Source organism: Glossina fuscipes, unplaced genomic scaffold (assembly GCF_014805625.2).
Source record: "Glossina fuscipes isolate IAEA_lab_2018 unplaced genomic scaffold, Yale_Gfus_2 113, whole genome shotgun sequence".
NCBI classification, from domain to species: Eukaryota; Metazoa; Arthropoda; class Insecta; order Diptera; family Glossinidae; genus Glossina; species Glossina fuscipes.
Window position 1 is genome coordinate 2,509,785 of NW_023998456.1, and position 20,460 is coordinate 2,530,244.

Here is a 20,460-nt window from a genome sequence, read left to right on the forward strand (position 1 = left end):
CAACGCATTATATCTTCCGAGTGGTAAGAAAAGACCGTAAGATGTCGTTTATTGAGTATACGCACTCACAAAAAAAACCCTATCACAGTCGAGATTTGAACCCGCGAACACTCACTTGGTAGTAGGGGTTGTTATCTACTCGGCTATTCAGGCAGGCTGCTTACAGCTGTTTTAAGAAACTCCATTACTCGCTTCGGAAATAGACTCTCAAATCTATTAAATGTCGCTGCTGAAAGAATAGCAAGCTGAATGTTGCTAACGTTGAGAGAAATGAAGGTATTTTTCCCACCTCTTCGATGTTCTACTTTCAAGAAGGGTTACTTCTGGGACTAACCTCGTATTGTTGATAATGCAAAACATAGAAGTATTTTGCACATTACTTGTGCAGTTTTAATCAGCTTAATATACTTAGCGTATCTGGCAATGCCTGTGAGGGCATTATTCTATCTTGTCTTTGCTTTGGATCTTGATGATTGTAGAGATGGCTTAAATGCTCTAAGCAAACTACTTCCAATCTAACCACCAACAATTAATAAATGAAAAATTGAGGGATCCTTTATCCCGACGCGAAAATGATTTTAAAAAGTATCCAGCGAAACAGCAACGCTGCCAAATCGAGTTAATTTGTTTTGGCAAGGAAAAGGAGGAATTTCTTTTTTATGTGACCATTAGTCAAATCTAAAAATTTTCCTTCCCCTTGATTGGACTATTTGCTAACATCTGGTATATGATAAATTTAAAATAACCAAGTATAGAAATAAAATAATACTCGACTATTGTCGAGTCTTCTATACCTATCACCCCCATCTTAAAGCACAACTTTTTATTGCTTCAGTACGTAAATAATAAGCAAAAAACATATATCTTGCGTTTGTGGAAAAATATATTCCCTCTTTTCGTTGCATTGGGGACTTGTGTTTTAATCGATCCGGCCCATTCCCAATACCAATCTACGTGCAAGAACTTCCAATACTTCTACCAATTTTAAGCCAATATATTCGTTTTCATGACGGGGAGCATTTTTTCTATAGATACTACGATGACGACTATGTGAGGACGGCTAGAGGTAGAGAGTTACTTAAATCAATTCAGAATTCTATGTTGATCAAGACTTTATGCATTTTTGGGTTTTTGGGTTTTACAGACCCACATCCTGCAGTAGCCGGTATAGAATAGTTGCTCATAACTTAACAAGCAGCAGAAAAACTCATAAAGTTATATTTCGTTTGGATAGACGATCTTCTTAGGAATTGGTCATAACACAATCTTCTGTCCATTTATTTGTTTATGACTTTGTTTGTAGGCAATAAAAATGTGGACGCTTTGCTTAATATTTAATCCCAAAACTATACTATAAAAATTTTTTAAAAATATAATTTCAAGTAATCGTCCCTTTTTCTCTTTTTAAGCCAAGCAATCTTGGCCCTTTCGCTGTCTTGAAGGGAATTTAGCGAGGGCTTTGTTTAATCTGATAATAAAAATTGAAGGTTTGCGAATCTCTATCATTTCGAGCAGAAGAGTGTCCTAAGCAAGTGCTGAGATTTAAATTCGAATTTGAAGATTGTAAAGGCCTCGATATATGGTTACATTTCTGCCTGTTAATATAGTAAATATATGAAAGGGAGTATTAAAAGAAATGCAATTAGAGGTGAACACTTTTTCTAAAGTATAAGCAGATTGAGCGGATGAAAAAGAAACCTGACAACAAAGTAAACATATTATTGCACAATATTTAAATACGTGTAGTATATGAAGAAAACAAATTAAATGAAAATCAATATATGCTCCCTTTAAATATGATTTAAATACCTGTCGTGACAAATAATTACAACAAAAAGCGAAATTCCCAACGTGTAACTATTGATTTCTAATAAAGTGTTTTTTTTTTTTTTTTTTTAACATTTATAGTCTTCATTGTCTTACCATTGGGCGATTTAATTTTTATTCTTACGTACGTACCTTTACTTGTTTTCTTCTATGTAATTAATTGAACAGCTGGAAGGAAAGAACTAATGCACACACTTTCACGTGTAATAAACTTTTTAAACTTAATAACTTCCGTTTCCGTTTTTACTAAATATGTAAAGCCTGTAGATCGCTTTGCTCGTTTACTCGTCGTAACAGTTAATATTATTAAAATTGCTTTAAAAATTTTTAACAAGAGTCTCACAGATAATAAAGCTAAAAAATTGTTTTCTTTTTTTTTTTTTTTTCTTTTTTTCTATTACCCCCGGAGAAAGTGAACTTAACTTATTTCTTATTTTATAATTAACCTCTGTTCAGTTTTTCAAATTAAAACCCGCACTTGGTTGTTAACATCAAGAACCTTACTTGACCAATGCTGGTAGGATTTTAATTTTCATTCACATTTTCATACGGCTCGTGCACCAGAGGTGAATGTTGACTACAAAGTATATACATGAATTGTTACTGTAAAATAGAGAAGGAGGCCTAGTTAAGACTTCTGTTAAGATAAAGCGACCACGTACAGTAAAAGCAATGGTAACAGAAGAAACCACTGCTGTTAATAGCTGCCTAGCCTATAAAACAAATTGAGCGTTAACATGAAAAAGAGTTAATTGAGTAAAAAGCGTTTCCAAATGTAAAAGCTTAAAAGCTAAGAGAGTTCATATATAATAGTCCGGAGAGCTTTAAGTTGAAAGTATCTAAAAAAAAAAAAAAAAAAAAAAAAAAAATAGAAACAATTATTTAAGTTCATTTCATTTAAAAGCTTTAAAGTTTCACTTATAGAAAATGTAAGCTAAGTGAACACATTTTTCTTAGGTACAACTTTTTCAAGTTTCAAGGCAAAAGCTTTACTCTCTTAGACGTTGATATTCATACTTAAATACAAATTTGTTTAATGGAACTACATTTTCTTCTTCTTCCGCAATTCAACAAATTAACGGTTTATGAGCAATTCTAACTGGCTGCACCAATATTATATACATATATAGATAAACTTACGCCGATTTGAAATATTCAGGAGAGTTTGATTGGGCGACGATGTCACGAGATGCGGTTAAGAAATTTTAATCCCATTGAAATGTAACCCAGCGAAAAAAAAAGATTTTCGCACGCTTTGATGGAAAATGTAGAAAGGCAGAAACTACTATATTTTCAAATAAGTAAACCTTTACTTATTTGCTCTAGACGACACAATACAGTTTTCATACAAGTAAATAGCGAAGTGGAGGAAGTCACCTTCATCCACCTGTTGTCTATCTGTCTCTGTCGTTCTATCTATCTATCCATCTATCTGTCTGTCTATCTATCTGTCTCTTTCTTTCCCCTTTTTTTTCTTTCTTTCTTTCTGTCTTTTTGTGTGTCCGTGTGTCTGAATATCTTTCTCTCACTCTCCGGTCCTATCTCTCTTTATTTCTCTCTATATGTCCGTCGGTCTGACTCTTTGCTGAAATCTAAGTAACGAGCTGACGAACTCTTTATCTGGCAAAACGGTCTTGATTTGAAATTTTTTTATCAATGCTGACGGGTTAAACTCAAAATCATCTGAACTTCGCTCAGAGCACGCTACGAAGCTGTCAGAAAATCAGAAATTAATAGAATAGACTACGTTCGCCTAGCCTTTCATTTGCGCAATTATTTTGTGGCGCTGCTATCTATTCGTTGAGGAGTGTTGCACATTAATGATTTTTTGTTAAATGCAATTTTTTTTTTAATTCTAATTATTCTTTTCGATCTATTTTACGACCGCATACGTACGTACATAGATATATATTTGATTAAATCAAAGTTAATTTTCTTTCCAAAATACGATTGCGCGAAATATTTATTTTTAATTTCTTGCGAAACATATATATATTTATAAATACCTGTATTTTTTGAATTAAGTTACCAAATAATTGTAAAGGTTAAATTTACCTGTAAATAAAATAAAAAGCAGTTTATTAGGTCATGTACTTGGAAATTATAGAAACACTTTAACTAAACTAAAACAACAAATAAGAAAAATAGTTCATAATTAATAAGGAAACTAGAAGAGAAAAGTAGAGATAACAATTTCAAAAGAGATTTGAAACTAATCGACGTGAGAAAGAGAGTATAGTTATGAGGAGATGATAGGACAGAAAATCATCGCAGATCATATTAATTCTCTTTACAATGTACGGAAATAATCGAAATCGTTGCTTTAAAGCTATAGATAGAGAAAGAGAAATCTCGATTTGTTTCATTTCTCTCCCTCCCTCTCTCTTCATTACGTTAAACTAATCGATACCAAGGTAACTGAAAGAAAAAGAGATAGAAAACGCTGCCATTTCATCATTGTTGCCAAATCCGTGAGAAATTTATTTTGACAGAGCAATCGAGGCCTTCTCACAAAAATGGAAACAATTGATAACGAAAAAAAAAAAAAAAAATCTCAAATGTAAATAAAATTTTCCTTGATTTTGCATTATTTTTCTTCGATTATTCCAGTACATTGTTAAAGCATAATTTTAAAATTTTCTCAGTTAGGATAGATGAGACAAAAGAGCGAGAGAAAAAGAGAGAAAAATTGCATGTGATAGAATAAAACTATTTAAATGAGACGAGCAGAGACAGACATGTTATGACGAAAAAACTTTTCCTAAAGAAGATATCTAATGACAGTAAAATCACAACCACAAAACATATATGTGAGATAAAGAAGCTAAAGTTATTCAACAAAAAGCTGCCATAATTGTAAAGCTTTAGTGTAAAATAAGAAAAAAAATAAGCTGTATATTCGCTTTGAGGCGAATCTCAGCCTTCCACCATCTTAAGAAAGTAATAGATTGGCAAAAAAGAGTTTTCGCGAAATTAATTTTTTGCAAATCCAGTATATGAAAGGCCTCAATAGATACACGTCAAAAGTTTCGCTAGACGTCATGTCGAAAATTTTGATTGAAAATAGTATTGAGTTCTCAAAATTCATCGAAAAAAAATCCAATACATATTTATATAATGTGTTAGATTGCATCAGTCTGGAGTTTGTGAGCTTCTAAAAATGCTAGACGGACAGACAGACAATGTCGCGCATCCAGCTTCTTACGTAAAGCAAGAATCTATTACAAAATATCGGACATACATTTCCGAAATTACTTGTGTACTTGTGATATCTTGTGTCCCGTCGTCCTTTGACGATGAGTACAATATACGGATATATTTTCTTAATATTTTGAAACTCACTCATCATACGGAAATTCTTCTAGAAAGTCCGTTTAAAGTCCGTTTCCCAGCATTAGGCAGGCAGACGGACAGTGCGACAGACTTAAAATTGCATTCCTATCATGATTATGACTGATGATTTTGCTCTGTAGTCGATGAAGTTAACGCTATAGTATATAGAAACAAATGATCTTGTTTTCTAAGCCATTTTATAAAATTTTTGTTTTTTTTAACATTAATTCTTTTCCTAATTGAAAGATAATTTGGAAGAAGTTCCGAAAGTTTTTCATTTTTATAAAAACATGCTAAAGATTTTCTACGTAATTAAAGAAAGATAATAAACAGCTCGTGCATATAAAGTGAGAGGAAGAGAACATCACAACCAATTTTTCTTTTCATGCTTTTTCTTTGGTTTTACTAAAGCATTCCAAACACTTAAAAAAATTTTATTTAGAAAATAATATGTTTTTTTTTCCTTAAAACAACAACAACGAAATCACACTCACACACCAGTTTCAACAGCATTTTCGTCAAATTCAGTTTGGTTTTCGGGGTTCGTTTGCTAAAACGAATTAACATCGAATTTAAAATCGAGATCCAAATTTCTTAGTGGATTCCGATGCGATTTTTTGCTGCCATATTGTTGATGATGATAATGATGATTGTGTTGATAAAAGTTATGATGCTGATGATGATAGTTATGTTGATATTGGTACTGGTGGTGGGTGGTTGTGCTTGCTCTCTGGTTGTGGCTATGATTATGATGAGTTATATGAATTTCCTCTTCCATTTCATCATCATCATCTAAGCACATATATACACACATACATAAATTCGTAGATTCGTTACGTTTGATATAAACCACGCCGCGTGCACATTTTTAGCGAGAGTGCAGCATACACACAAAATAATAATAATAATAATAATATATGAGAAAATAAAACACAATAGATTCATATTTTATTTTTCTAAAGGAACAGAAAGCTCTTTTCTTTTTTTTTTTTTTAGACTTATAATAACATAAAAAACCAAGTAAAAAATTGCATTCACATCTTGACGAACCTTTGGATACCCACCACAGGGGGTGAGCAAATAAAAATGACGCATTTCTTTGTTAAGATTTGAAACGCAATTATGGATTGATTGAGATCATATTTCTTTACAATATGTTTCTGTGCCTATTATTTGCAATAACTAACTGTTCAAAACGCTAATTATTGTTTTCCTTGCTTCATCATCATACCGTATTGTTCATGAAATTAGTTTTCCTTTGAATATACCTCTAGCCGGAAAAAGCTGTGTCCTTTGAAGTCGATACAAGGATTTAAACTAAAATCTTATTTGGAAAATTTCGATTTTTCCCATCAATAATTAGACTTTCAAGACGCTAACAGACGAATGGACAGACCTTTAGAACTGACATGCGTCAAAAATTTTCCCACTTAACAATTTCCAATTCGTTTCACCCGCAAAAACAAGTTCAATGATAAACTTAGTATATCTTTAATGTCCGGTGGGGTATATGAACTAGATAGAGAAAGAAATCCAAGTTTTTTTTATTCATACATATTTGCAAAGCGTAAATAATGAAACCGCGAAAAAGCATAGGGAAAAATATTTTTCCACTCATACAACACTCTAGTATGAGAAAATCATCAAATAGAATATCGGAAAAGGGAAGGGAAGGAAAGGGCATGCTTTCTATAAACACTCATCCAAAACCATACCCGCAACATTTCGCTAAAAAAAAACGTAGAAAAATAGAAAAAACAAAGCCAGGAAAAATTACTTACAAAGGTTGGTTGGATTTTAGGACGCTTTCATAACGAAATTCGCATAAGGCATATGTTAAAGTTCAAAATAATTAAATAAATGTGTGGGAAACATCACTCCATGTGTAAAAATTTCTAATTAAGTTTTCCAAAAATTATGAAAATATTTATAAACGGGCAAAAAAGAAATTAATTTACACTGCAGATGGTTCGGTAGGAATTTTACGGTAAGAAAAACGTTAAAAATGTCCTACTAGTTATTGGGTAAAACGAAACTAGGTTGAGCAGCATGCGCGCTGTGAAGGAAGGCAAAGTCTGTTGCGAGTATTAATTAAGTCGTAAAGCTCGCGACAGAATGAAGCTTCTGCCGTGACGCTGATAATCTTTTTAAATCCAGCACAGATGAATAAATCCCTTCTCCTCACTTTTCGCTGACCATCGCCCTGTTACACAGGACATGCCCTGAGTGATTGGTTATATAAAAAATTAGAAAGAAAACCATATTCAGTCATGACCGAATCTTTTATGCCTAACAAAGTGATCCAGAGAAATGAAAAGAAGAGAGGGGGGGTGGCTGACATTTTCTTTTTCTCGAATAAAAATAGAAATTTATATTGTATATGTATTGTACTTTATGGGCAACACGCAAATAACACGGAAAGCAAAGACGTTCACAGTTTTCGTTAAGTAGACGTGTGGACGTTGTAGGCGCGTTCTTTACAAAATTTGAGTCATTTTCAAATTCTTTTGCAAATTTATAGGCGATATCGTCATTTTTTCGAACGGGAGAATATTTCCAACAGATACTATGTAGTTGTGCAAGCGGACAGAACATGGACACGCTTGCGCGCACTCCGAACTTTGAACTGACCAAGAGTTTCCATTTTGCTTCTTTGCTTGCAAAAAAAACATTAAATTTTGATACATTTGAACATTGAGTCAATTTTCCCCATAGTAAATTTTTTGGAATGTTATTGCAGGTGCTTCGGCACCACCCATGGAATATGCTTTCAAATTTGTGTATATTTATTTACCTGCTGTAGGTTATGAGCAAAAAAGCAAAATTCCCTTTGAAGAACGGAGTTCAAGTACTATTGTAGGCGTGCCTTTCGATATATTTGACCCAATTTCAATATCAACCTGCGTGCAAAAAATTCCTATCTTTCTGCCGCATTTTAAGTCGATAACTTCATATTCGAGGCCAGGAGAACGACACACATTTAATAGACAGCGGGACGGACATGCTTAAATCGATTCGGAATTTGGTGCTCAGAAGCTTCCTTCTACCCCTTGCAAACGTTTTAACAAAATGAATATGCCCGTCATCCTTCTTCTATGACGAGTGTAAAAATTTCAAGCTATGGATGCATTGCCAATAGAAGTCTCATCAATGTCAAAGATATCTTATCTTCCTTCGTGAAAAGATCATACCCATTTTCAAATATAATCTGTTGACATAACGCTTAGGAATGCGAATGCAAACTTTCGGCGAATTTTCCCTTTTTGCAGATCTTCTAAAATATATGCGAAACAGATAGTCAGATGGACAGCCTTAGGCACACAACTAAATTGACTTGGAATCTCTAAGCTTTATTACGCTTAGCATTACGAAAGGAATAATAAAATGTTTACTTTACCACATGTTTGCAGTAGCAATGAATTTGTTGTATTTTTATAAACATTTAGTTGAATGGCATTAAAAAATTCTCATTAGCGCATTTATATTGCGAATGTCAGCTGTGTTACTTCATCTTCACTTAACATTAATCTGAAGGATTGAAGCAAAAAATAAAATCGATATCTATCTGTATGCATGTATATATATAAATATGTGTTTATTATCGTTATTCACATTTCCGTTCGGGAGATAACGCAACACATTCATAGACGATGATGTAATTAATCAGACCTGATAATCCGTGTTATATAAATGTTTACTATGCATGTTAAGCCCAAATATGTCAACTTTTATAAAAAGTTGTCTTTTTAATGAAATGAAAATAAAAACTTACTTAAACGTGAAAATTGAATGGAATATATAATATTATAATCTATTGAAGCTTTAACAATGAATTGTTGAAGATTGAGTTGTCGAGAAAGTCATGACATATTCTGCCAAATTATCGCAATAGATCGTAATCGCATTTCGCATTTATGTTGGCTGAAGATTATAACATCATTAGATAAAACAAAAAAAAAATATATATATATATATATATAGAAATAATAATCAGATCAGAGAAGTAGCGGTATATCTTTTAAGCGATTGTCGCTTTTTTTGTGTTTGCTTAAAACCATAATAAAAGGGAATACTGCGGCCACTCCCGCTATACATATCTCTTTCCCTTTTAGTAACTCTTTCAGACCTTCACCGAGTTACACCGGTAGGAGGCATCCGCTGAGTGACTGGTCATATTAAAGCAGAAAAAAAACAATCCTTCACGAAAGAGGCATTCATCATCATTTCATTTATTTTATTTGGAGAAGATTCCAACCATCGCTTTCGCTGGTATCGTTCGCTTTGAATGAATAAAACAATAAAAAAGAAAAATCAAGCCTTACGGTATTTCTCAATTACAAAAGAACGTAAAACAAATACAATTTTTTTTCATATGTGTAATCGTTGATTGTAGGAGACTGACATGTGGGACGTGTGCCCCAGTTGGATCCCTCATGTCTTATTACCCTTTTTTCTTTCTTTTTTTTGGTTCATCAGCGAGTCATCTGTTGTTGATTTGCTGATTTAGAGAAGAGGAAGATGATTTCTTTTTAAATTTATTTTATTGTTTTGAATTTTCTGCATATACATATCTATATATACAGTAAATAAATTATTAAAACTCTTCTAAAAGAGGGAAGAAGAAGAAAAACTCATTTTCAAAACGAGACAAACTCATCTTCAAATGAAAGTAAAATTCACTTAAGTAAATGAAAATTTTCGTCAAAACGATCTCGTTGGACGGTAATCAGTTTACGTAATCGATAGACAGAAAGCAAGTCTGAGCAATGCAAAGTTGCTTAAGGGCTACAGGAAATCCACTCGGCAAGGATGCCAGAATCAATCAGAATATATAGAAAGCTGGATCTCTGCCTTCGAAAAAATTAAATCAACACATTAACTGCATCAAACGCATACACATACACATATATATGTATATATATGTTTAGCATTCATAGGTACGTATGCGTGGACAGATTTCGAACGACCCAATACTGCGAAGTTCAAGGCTGGATTAATGCAATGTGTTTTATATTGCACGTTCAACTAAACAATATGGAATTATATTAAACTACTGTCCTTTCAGAATGTGAGCGAGCAAAAAGATAACATTAGCAAGGAAGAGATTGGTATTCACCGTAGGATGTTAGCAACGTCCTTTTTTATATCAACCACATTTGTGGAGACTGAAAACATACATTTTTCACACATTTCTATCATGTGGCTTGAGATCAAATTTGAAAATAACTTTCGTTCACCATGAACATACTCACAGTAGGCTGCACTGCACTTTAACTCTGCAAATTAAAATTCACATCACACATTAGTCTGAAAGTCGGACTAAGGACTTGCAAATACTAGACCAAAAACCATAATATATTCGCCTTAAAAAAATTGACAGTAACTAAGAAAAAATTTCAGAAATCGAAAAAGATCCTGTCTGCCTGACTGTACAATATCTGTGATGAACATAATTCTGACAGCAAATATGACGATATCGGGTTCAAATTTGACAAACGCATTGGAAATCCTTGCAAAAAATGATCCAAATCGACGGAGAGGCACACCTAGCAACGACCGACCATACATCTGGTTTCTGGGCTGTTTTGTTCGCTACTTTTGAATCCTAACAAAGAAAAATCTTTTTTCCAAACGTATCCGGCACCCAGAAGGACGTGAGATACACCCATCGTTTATTATTACATTGACATCGATTCGGAATCTGTCGCCAAATTGATCTAAGCTTGTATGTCCATCCGTCCCATCTTGTTTTTCTGTGCTCAACCTACAGTTCGCAATTTTTGAAATTTTTTGGTGAAATTTCGTATACCGACGAATTTTGGCCCAAGGGCAAAGTCTTTCTGGACCGCTCCCCCTACAAAGCCTTGCTTCGAAATATCGTTATATTGATAACTATGAGGTGGTGTGTGATGTTTCACGGTGGGCTTTAGCTATAGCTTTTTAAACTTGTTTTTATTTTAACTTCCCTGATGAGTACAAACAATTCACTCACAGGAAGCAAATATAATTTTATTACTTGTTAAAACGGGGGAAAATTCAAGCCATTGTTTTTCGATATATCTAATTGTACGGACATCCCGAACTTATCCTAATATAATATTTTCAACATTACCAAAACTATTGTTAATAAGGATCGCCATTATACTTAAGTTAATAGTACGCATAGCGCGCTTTTTGCTTAGTAGCGACCATAATTTATTCTCTTAATAAAATACAAGTACGAATTAAAAACAAAAAAGTTTTTTAATTCCCTCCGTTCAGACGTCTGTGTATTTACTTTAAAACCACGTATTTATACTCAAGAGACACAACAATAAATGAAAAACTTTCCGACCACACCTTTTTAAATTCCTGCATATATAAAAACTTCCGTTAAGTAAATTTTCATTTAATACAGCTTCCAAAAATTCCTTTTGTATAATCTTTAGAAATTCTTCTTCTAGTTTTTTTTATAGCCGAGAATATCAACATCCTTTTAGATGGTAGAAATACGCTTGAATTGCTTGAAATGCAGACGTACATATATAGAAATACCCAAAGAATAAAAAAAGTGAAAAACTTCTTACAAACATGGGTCTGGTACATTACTCGAAACACACATAACATAGAAGTACACAATGAAAGTTTCTTTTTTTCGCAGCAGTTTGTTATATACCGCACAGAACAAGAAAAACACTAAAGTTCTCCAAGTTAAGGCGAACAAAGAGGAGTTTTGTTTCTTGCTTTCTTAGAATTTTGTAAAGTTATATAAATGCGACGTAAATTGAATTTTATTTAATAAACTTAATTGCCTAAAAATAATTATGTTGTAACTAAAAAGCTTTAATTTCTGAGATAACAAACAAAAACAAGGATAGCATGAACAAGAACAGCAGGAGCAAGAAGGAAAACGCCGTAAGAGCAACATCAACAACAAAAAGCAGAAAAAGCGCCAGCATCACATACCAACAGCAGCAGCAGCAGCAAGAGATACAAGTGGCGCCATTTTAACAGACACATTGTCTGCACACATACCTAGGCATAGTTTGTTATAAATGTATGTACATGAGTGAGTATAAAAAGGAGAAAAAAAAAAAAAAACTGCTGTTGTACGCTGAAAAAATTTGAAAATAACTTTATTGGCTGTTGGAGAGAATTTTGAAAAAAATAAACTATTTTGTAATTTTTACAGGAAAACTTAATAACTTTAAAATTGAGTTAATTTCTTAAACGAGAAAAATTTTTGGAAAATTTACTAAAATATCTATTTTGTCGTTTATATGTATTATACATTTCTGTCAATTTCTTTGCAAACACTCTTTGCACATGTGTTTGCACAATTACTGGCACATGTGCTCGTACATACTGTTACACGCCGAAATTGCTTCCAGCACATTTCGTCTGTGTTCTGTGATAAAGCAACAACAACAACAACAATAAAGACAAAAACAAGATGAAGAACAAGAACAAGAGCACAAAAGAGTCAAATCATTTGTGTAAACACATCACGTACAAAGTGATGCCATCATCCTATGTTGTCTGTCTTTTATGTTATTTTTTTTTTTTTACTTTTTCGTTTTCATAGTCTCTGTTCTTTTTCAGACTTTACACTCAACTTCCATTGCTTGTGTCTTTTTTATTATTGTTTTAAATGAAAATTTCATTCATTAAACCGATTTAAATGTATGCATACACTCATTAATACAGTTAAACCATTCCAAAGGATCTTCTGTTCCTCATTAATGAGCGAATTGATGTTAAGAGTTCTTACGAAATTGTAAAGCGTATCAGTTTTCTTTTCTCTCCATATAAAAGAAAATTTCCTCAAACAAAATATTAACGATTACGGAATTGCAGGACGTATGAGTGATGGATAAACACATTGAATAAGAAATCAGAGCAAATTTACACTTTAGCCAAACTATTTATGTGCACTTAATTTAGAATATCTTCTTAGTTTTTTTTTTGCTTTTTCGAAGACAAGCCGGCGTTCGTGTGTTTTGTTTTTGTAATTCGTTCCCGAAATAAACTGATGTTTAGATTTAAACTCAAGACATATTCGGAAATGATTTCAAGCTTAATTTAAGTTAAAATGATGCGTTTCAATGTGGGTGATATGTGGTTTGTGTGCGTTATATGTGTACCAATGGTTGTGCTTTTGTGTGTCTGTGCGTGTGTGTGTATGTGCAGATGCCTGTGCTTTTGTGTATATGCATGTGTGCTCCTTTTTTTGCTATGCAACATGGAGGCACAAATTTTCATAAGATATTATTGGCGCGTGTGCGTGTGTATGTGTATATGCGTATGTGCGAGTTTCTGCATTTTTATATCTGTTTGTGTTCGACACAGATATATTATGTTTATGGCGGAAATATGCTCTAATTGGAAAGGCAGACTAAAAGGACATTCAAAAGTTTAATGATAGTCATTGAAAGCAATGAATTTCCGTGTAGGGTACGTTTGACCATAGACATTACCATTACCCTTACAATTATATGACAGTCGATATTTTTCAGATTACGGGCGACGATTTTAAGCATCATCTATTGGACGTTGAAATCATACACACGAAGTAATCAGAACCATTTAGCCAAATAAACCAAAAGATTTGCATTTCGATAAACCAATGGACTAAACTAAACGGAAGGACTTAACAGCAGCTATACGTCGATCGAATATTGTTGTATCTATTAGTATACTCTGAAGCTTCTAGGAAATCAATATCTGTATATAACACACTTTTGTCTTTTTTAGAATTAAAGCTATCTTCGAGATGAATGTCGACATATGTTGCGCTCTAGTACAATATTTGTACAAATTCAATAATTCGATCGTTATTGTCGATCTTTATTCATTATTGGCAAAAAATTATTACTTTTATGTCATAGACCGCTTGTGATACACGTACATATTGAGTTTGTGTTGTTGGGTGCAACATCCAGAAGGACTTAAGATAGACCCATCTTTTATTTAGCCTGTCTGTCCGTCTCGGCATCCGACGTTTGTTTATACAGTTTTGTATTCAATCGACAGGTAGCAATTATTCAGATATTTTGATAAAATACACTGATTTGCCTTGACCCAAGAACGAAGGCCACTAAAAATGGTTCGGATCGGTCCACTTTTCCGACCACTCCCCATATAATGAACTATTTTACATTTATTTAGATTACAATTTTCAAAATTTCTAAACAAAGCTCGGTCTGTAATAGTTCTGGGACACTTTAAATTGATATAAGGACTTTGGTTCGACCGAGGCAATCTTTTGTCCACTATCTCATAGAATCGTTCTCACGATTGAGAACCGAATTTTTATATAATATTATCAAAGGGATATCAGGGAAGGCATATAAGGATTGCTTGAATATGCGAGCTTTCATGAAATGGATGCTTTGGTGTACAAAATATGTGAATAACTGTATTAGACGACGGTGTAGGGTATCTAATTGTCGGACTTTTCTAATTGCAATATTCTTAATTTTTTCCCTTATAGAATACTAACCAAGCCTTGCTCTTCAGAAGAAACTTTCTAAGCAATGGAGTGCTAATGTCCTCTAGATTTAGCACCCAACAAAGATTTACTTGTATAATCACTATTCAGGAATGACCGTCATTGTGAAATACTATAAAGGTCTTAAAGACTTATTCTTTTTAAAGACAAAGTTGGAAGTGTTGCGAAAACGATTCCATTCAATCCAAATTTTTTACAATCATTTGCTCGATATTCAAAAATAACAATTTTTCATCAACTTTTGACAAGTTTTCTTTCATACAAAACGACTTGTTGGAATTATATCGTTATTGTGAAGAGATGGGCTAATGGTCGTACAATATACTTTCTGGTCGTACAGTATACTTTCTGAGACAATTAAGCGTCTTATAATATACTTATGCACTGTCAATAACTCCTGGAACTGATTAATCTCGTCGGTAAGAAGGAATTCCTAGTCGTAGAAATGATCCGATAAGGTTCTTTCTTAAAGCAAAACGTGTTAGTGTAATAAATTTCATTTGGAGACAGATATCAACATTGACAGTCCTCCGTAGGTTAAACGCGAAGATAATCGATTCAGAAAGTTACTTTAGATTGATTGGTGTAATAAAAGGGATCGTCTATCTCAAATCGAGCTCCCTGTTGCATACTTCCCCACAAACTGAAAATAAGTGCAATTAATAATGACTTTCACATCCTTTTTTGGTGTCTATAAAAGCATTTCGAAGCGGAAGAGTTTCGTAATCAGCATGACAGCCACTTTTCCGAAACGTAATCGTCTCTATGTCGCTTAAACTGGTGGATTACTTTTTGCTTTTGCTTTAAAGAGATTTTTTCTTTTTTCATGGTTTTTTTTTTTTGTTTTTATTTATTTTTTGCTATCACATGTGCTCGTTGACATAAGGGTATATAGCAAGATAAAATTGAAATAAAAAGAAACAAAAATAAATAAAAGCTTTCAAAAATATTAAAACCAATTTATCATATACCACCAGCTTTACGAAATAAATGCAGTATGAGTGTGTATGTTATCCATTAAATCCTTTTTATACTCTCCCTTTGGATAAGGTTATTAAAGACAAACACTTTCGTTATAACACGTACACATATACCCATACGTCCATATGTCCATACATCCATACCTAAGTTTTAACTAATTCACAACAGAAGAATTGTAGACTAAAGAGAATTTACGAAGGATTTTTCAAATTTGTTTTAAATTTATTATGAAAAGAATTTTTGCGAAATCTAATAAATTGTCACTAAGGATTTTCTTACCATTAAATAGATTGAACATTGTTGAACTTTCGAAAGATCAAAATTCACACATTCAGTTTATCCTTATGTACACAGGCGTTCTCCGTTCAACAAGGCACTCGAATCGTAAGGTTTCGATATAACACGGTACGAATTAAGTGCGCTAAGCAAGGGGCGTACGTATTCGACATATGTTGACAACGATTTATTTCTCTCTTATTAGATTGATATAATTTTGTAAGTGTCTTATTCTCGATCTGCAAGTAAGCTGAACCGCAAAGCGTTTTTCCGACACTTCCAATGTAACTCGTTTAAAAACATTTTCTCAACAGATCACAACCGTCAACATAGTCGGTGTTTCTTTCAAGAACTTGATAGTTCGGTACTCTGATTAGCACTTATGGTACAAGAGCGTATTATGTTTGTGTGGATGTATGCAGAAATTTAGATGGACTTTAGGGTAGATCCACCTATACCGATCGGTTCAGAATCATTTTCTGTTTTGTCTGTCCATCTGTCCGTCCCTCTGCGTTTGTCTTGCCTTCAATCTAAAGGCCACAATTTTTGAGATATTTTAATGGACTTTGAAACGTGATTAACGTGTTTGGGCGCTATTGACCGTCGGATGAAGTTCCCATATAACACCTTATCTTGAAAAGTCGATATATAGGTAAATGTAGCATGGTATAGGGAATTTACTAGTGGGCCGTGCCCCCCGTAGACTCTTTTTACTTATTTAATAAGAGAAGAGTGTTATTTTTGCTCAAAACAAAATTTTTTTTTTCTTTCCAATATTCGCTGATTTTTCAACGTAGAGTAATTACTTAGGTATACTTAAAAAGAATAGCTCTGTTGCAGCCATTTTTTTAATGTTTCTACTTCAATATTCTCTTTCATCCAAAACAATTTTTTCAGGCTTAAGGTAAACATAATTAAGAATCGGCGCGGATTGCTCGACCAAGCAATTTCTGCAAAAACGGGTTCAAAAATATGCTACATCTCGTACAATTTTTAGTTACTTTATCATCTTTAGTAAGTAAGAAAATTACATTCGGCCCCGACCGTATCTTCTATACCGATCACAGTTTGATACTAATCATGAGTATGTAATCTTTATCTGGTATCTGAAGCTGCCTTTTGGATCCTGTAATCGTTTTGAATGGGCGTGACCAAATTTTAGCATTTTTTTCGTAAGCAACCAACCATAGGTTTTAATTTCAAATTTTTATCGTTGTATCTTTAGCGGTTTAGAAGTAACGAGCAAAAAAAGCAAATTCTTCTTGTCTTTGAAAGCAAAGGTGGTCTCAACTTATTATGTACTGCGGTTGTGTTTTTTGACCGATTTAGCTCAATTCCAATACCAACTTGCTTATAAGAACGTCCAATATAAGTACCAAATTTGAAGCTGATTACTACATTTTTGCGAGGAGAAGGGCGAACGGCTTAGACATTTTATGGTGTTTTTGCCACTTCCTTCTGGGTGATGCAAATGTGTTGGCAAAATGGATATACCCTTCACCCTTCAGTTATCAGTGTAGAAAGGAAACCACTAAGAAAGTTGCATTGACCTTGAGGATCCGGCTCGCTTGAAGCTTTTTTATTTTGCCTAAAACAATACCTTATTAATGGTTGGTGTGTCAGGAAGCCGATGGTCATCATTTTTACCCGAACAGCGTCTAGTGTCAGATCGATATCATTCTTAGCGAATGCGTCCATTTTTCCACGAAACTTTTTCATGGATACCTAATTTCATATGGTTACTCGCTGTACAGTATATGGTAGTTCGCTTTCTTGTACTGTATTGTAATTTACTGGTATTCAACAGACATGAACAGGCTAGAATGTAGCTATGAAAAATAGCTTTCGCATAACAATTGAAAAGTTTTTTTATGCGATGAAAAGGGGACGCATAAACGCGCAAAAAAGCCCGCACAAAAACAGGTTTGAGTGCGTGCATAGAAATTGGAGCAATTATGCCCAGTACAGGGAGCAAGCTTCAGATCAATATTTAGAATCTACTGTAGGTTGCAGTTTTTCAGTAGACGACGTAGGTGTTGGCCGCAGTGACCCATTTTTAAACTTGGTCTATCGTCATCAAATACCAACAAATCTACGGCAATTTTTAAATTGATATCACAAATTTTATGATCGTGATATTATTGCGGTGAGAAACGGCGGATCAATAGGTGAAAGAATGGATAAGCGATCATGATCAGATCAGCTCAAAACCTTACGTTGACGTAAGTGTAAAAAGATAATATTAATTATGTGGCTTCACTCACATACACAAACAGAAGGACTTTATCGTCGTTTGCAGATATAAAAATTTTAAAAGTAACCGAGGAAAGCCGTCCAAATTCATGTCTTAGGAATTTACTTCAATATTCATTATCTTCGAAAGAATTAATTTACCTTTAAATCTTCTAAGCAGTACTCATACCCGCTCTATTTGGTATTTATGCAAATATGTTATCAAGGCCTTATATGTACACGTCTCACATTATGCGGTAATAAAATTTCTCTTACAAATCTTTTTTATAAATAATGTCACAACATGTTAAAGAGCAATTACATGAGCAATAATTATGGGAGAAACTGTCATTATACTCATACCACGTATAGGCATATAAGTTGGAATCGCTATTTTTTGATACGCGAAGTTACTCCCTTATGTATCGCAACTAAGCCACCCTAATTGACTTAACAGGAATGGAGAAAATAAACAGAAACGGAAAGAAGAAATAATCAACAAAATGTCTATGAGTTAATCCTGAAAGAATATTAATGCTTTAATTAAATGGGATCAAAGAGATTACACTCAAGTGAATCTTTCTTTGCTTACTTACTTTGCGTAAAGTACTTTAGAGTCTGTTGAAGTTTTCATACGATTCGTGACACTGAGATGGCAGCATCGAAAGGATTGTGAACGCTGCATAAGAGTACATACACACAAGGATAAAGAAGTTATGTTTCCTAATGCTATTCCATCCATATCCGTATGGAATACAATTCTTTTGCGTAGACGATAATTTTAAGGTCTTAGTTGAGAGCACTGGAATGCTCACAACAAAAGGTTGAAAGCTCGTGAGCGACTAGAGTGTGTTTAGCACCCTCGACATTGGACCTCGATGCGTGCCGCGCTGTACTGTGTTGTGGTAAAGCATGCATATCTCCACGACTAGCATTCTGCCGAAATAAAAGAGATCTTCCCAACAATTAAAACCTCCAATAAGGCTATTAGGGGCTCTCAGCGTTTCCATTTACGTGTTTTGAAATTGCCTCTATATCGCATGGCACAATTCCGTAGCTGCTTCTCCCTTAACAGCGTTGCTTGCTTTTAGTACAATTTATCTGAGACAGATGCTCTCATCGTTTTAAATATTCCGACATTTAAATGTGACGTAGTGTACAAACAATACCCCCCTTTTCTCTCCTAATTAACTGAGCAGTTGGTCCGAAATAAAACAAAAAATGTATATATATTTAACGCCCCCTCCAGCTGTACATAAATGTCTAACGCTCTTATTGCTATCAAATTTGAATATATGAAGCAATGTTATTACCAGGTCAGCCGCAATTGCTCCAAAAAGTTTTAATATATTTTCACAAACTAAAGTTTTTTCCAACGGCAAAAAATCATGCAAAGCTAAATATAACCTCAATCTCGTAGTAACTGACGGTGGATTACTTTTCCCTTCAAAGTTCATCGACTTTCGATGTGATTTAGAAAGATGTGCGAACCATTTTATTTTTATTTTCCTTCTTTTTTTTTTTGTTTGTTTTTCTGTAACACAAATAGGAATAAAATTTTTAATTTATTTGGATGCAAACACTTTGAATGACCATAAATGATGATATCTTTTTTAAAGGATAAAATTGAATTATTTTGTCATGTCGTTTACAACAAGTCTTTAAATACGCATTAAAGATCTCCACAAAATGTTGCAGTTCTTAGGACAATTTTGAGAACGCATGAGCAAAGTTAGACTAAGTAAGCATCGTGTTGCATGTCTGGGTGAATGGGCGTGGAAATTGAATTCAAAAGCATTTACCCGATGTATATCTTATGAATTCAATTCCATTTAATTCAAGTTTCGACGAAAGACAAGTCGGTCGGGCTCCTATTGGAATACTTCAATACACAAAAGTTGGGATTCCGGACAAGTATGCGATTTCAATACATACACAACTGAAAAGGATCTTGTAGTTGCTTATGAATTAAAATACAAGATCGCGAGAAAACAAGGCGCACAGACGGACAAGACAAGCTTAAATCAGTATAATAGAACGCAGGCCTTTCTCACGTCCCCCTCCTTGTATCGCAAGTGTTGTAGGGTATAAAAATTACCTTAATTCGTCTATTGACAAATCCATAAACAACAAAAACAACGAGAACAAGCAATAATCGTTTGACGTGAGGTGTGTCTAAGAGTCGTTTACAGCCAAATCCGACACTTTTGTTTTTTTTTTTTCTGCGTATGTGTGAATAATGTACAGATAAGTATGCGTTTGAAATCTTTTCCACAATTTTTCCACTTAAACTATTATCCCTCCGCTGCTTTACTTAATTT

At 33.7% G+C, this 20,460-nt stretch overlaps 1 protein-coding gene across 2 annotated transcripts in view; it reads right to left on the minus strand.

The window, feature by feature from the left end:
• Positions 1–20,460, minus strand: part of LOC119639781 — a 112,535-nt gene that overhangs the window by 89,101 nt on the left and 2,974 nt on the right. Inside the window, exon 1 of one of the 2 annotated variants that reach the window (XM_038037439.1) lies at positions 1,960–2,357. The exons of the other annotated variant lie outside the window; for it this stretch is intronic. The gene's annotated coding sequence lies outside the window, so the exon portion shown is untranslated. Of the gene's footprint in view, positions 1–1,959; positions 2,358–20,460 lie in introns of those variants that run through there. 2 annotated transcript variants of the gene reach the window in all.